This window comes from Oratosquilla oratoria, chromosome 1 (assembly GCF_046742065.1).
Source record: "Oratosquilla oratoria isolate Oo_2021 chromosome 1, ASM4674206v1, whole genome shotgun sequence".
Lineage (NCBI taxonomy): Eukaryota > Metazoa > Arthropoda > Malacostraca > Stomatopoda > Squillidae > Oratosquilla > Oratosquilla oratoria.
In genome coordinates this window covers 53,297,237-53,299,736 of record NC_134777.1, presented here as the reverse complement: position 1 = coordinate 53,299,736, position 2,500 = coordinate 53,297,237, and positions in this window count along the sequence as shown.

The following is a 2,500-nucleotide window of genomic DNA, read 5'->3' as shown; positions in this document are numbered from 1 at the left end:
GTTTTGGTCAATGTATTCTGTCCCAAAGATTTATAATATTCGTGGGAGTCGAGTATTATAATTCTACTTGTATCTCTTGTCCGGTATACCACGTAAGCGAACCAAGCGTTCTACCTTGCTGAGTAGCAACTGTTAGCGAGTAAAAATTTCGCGATGTCAGAACTGAATATCGAAAACTTTGTTGAGAACCCCTCGGTGGAAGAACTGATAATTCAGAACCCAAATAAAGAATGTCTAAAAGAAATAGCAACAAGATGGGAATTAACGTATCCAGCGAACATTAGTAGAACTGAATTAGTTCAACTAATATTGAGTCACATAGATCAGTTAAAGAAAACGGAAGACGAAGACGGAGAATTTGAACGCTTAGAACAAATAGTTGCAGCCAAATTAGACATTAGCCCTACGAAAGAGACTCAATTAGACCCTCTAGAGTATCAGATACTTGGAAGGAAGGTAAAGGGACCCCTCAAGGTAATCAAGGACCATATCATATCTTCTTCTACCTCACCTTTACAGTCTATTAACCAGTATATTGTTTCCCTTAAGGATAACCTAGCCAGAATTCATTCCTTTGCCTTGAAGAACCTTGAACATGCACAAAGTAAAATGAAGATTAATTTTGATCAGAAATCTCGTAAGAGAGAATTCAAGGAGGGAGATATGGTTCTTGCATACATTCCTATATCTGGACAGCCTCTTCAAGCTAAATACCATGGTCCTTATAAAATTCAGAAAAAGATGTCAGAATATAATTACGTACTAGAAACCCCTGACAGACGTAAAACTACTCAACTTGTTCATGTTAACTTGCTTAAGCCATACCTTGCCAAAATACCACTAGACAGTTCAGTCAAACCATTGCTTTCGCTAAATCATGGTCCCAGTAAAATACCTATGTCAACCGACCGTCCACGAGTCCACGAACCGACGTTGCCACATTTCGATCCTCCCACAGTCGGCAACAACAGCGACATCTTGAACAACCTACTTTCGTACCTTAACCACTTGAATCCTGATCAAGCTAAGGAAATTTCTGAAATTATTTCTAGTCACAGATCCTTGTTCCGAGATAATCCTGGCCGTTGTAACCTGACGTCCCATGAAATTCAACTGTATCCAGGAACTTCTCCTAGCCACCAGCACCCGTACCGACTGCATCCCCAGAAGAAGCTGATCATGAAGAGAGAAGTCAACTATCTAGTACAGCACGGTTTGGCAGTTCCCAGTAATTCCCCATGGGCCGCTCCGTGCGTTCTGGTCCCTAAAGAAAACGGACAAACTCGACTGTGCACGGATTACCGCCGAGTGAATGCTGTGACCATCTCTGACGCTTATCCTCTTCCCCGCGTCGACGATTTAATAGATAAGGTGGGACAGTCCAAGTTTATTACAAAAATTGACCTCACAAAAGGGTACTACCAAATTCCCTTAGCTCCACAAGCTCGTCCCATCTCTGCATTCATCACTCCCTTTGGACTCTATGAATACACCGTCATGCCGTTTGGGTTACGTAACAGTCCGGCTACGTTTCAACGTACCATGAGTAGCCTATTACAGGACATTGATGGAGTAGCGGTATATTTAGATGATATAATAATATATTCTTCTAATTGGCAGAACCATATACACCTACTAGATGTCGTAATGTCCCGAATGGAAGAAGCCAACCTCACCGTCCAGCTTTCCAAAACCGTCTTCGCCCAAGCCACAGTGACGTACTTGGGACACGAGGTGGGACAAGGCGTCGTCCGGCCGAAACGAGCCAACATCTCGGCCATTCTCGACTACCCGGCTCCCGCTACTCGGAAAGCACTTAGGCGCTTTCTGGGTATGGCCGGATTCTATAGGAAGTTCTGTCCAAACTTCTCAGAGGTATCCTTACCTCTTACCAGAATGACAAGCTGCTCCATACCTTACTCCTGGACTCCGGAATGTCAGAACTCTTTCCTGCTCCTAAAAACCTTCCTCACACAGGAGCCAGTTCTACGTTCACCTAACTTTGACGTCCCCTTCGTTCTCCAGACGGACGCAAGTGATCAAGCCGTCGGAGCTGTTCTACTCCAAGAACATGATGGGATATTGCATCCTGTCGCGTATCACTCGGCTCAACTAGATAAACACCAAAGGCAGTATTCGACTACCGAGAAGGAGCTACTGTCTATCATCTCTGCCCTGCGGAAGTTCGAATGCTACGTAACACCCAGCTCGACCCCCTTACGGATATTCACGGACCACAATCCGTTAATATTCCTTGAACGGAACAAGAACAATAATAGGAGGCTATTACGTTGGTCCTTGTTCCTCCAACAATACCTCCTCGATATAAAATTTATCAAGGGTTCTGAAAACCTCCTTGCTGATGCCCTTAGCCGTCCTGATTAGAACTCCCAACTCGTCTGTTCTCCTGAGTTGATGAGTTCTAGGGGGGGTGTGTGATGGCCCACCATCCTCCATGTATATAAAATGTCTGTATCTGTATGTCAATCTTTAATTGTAA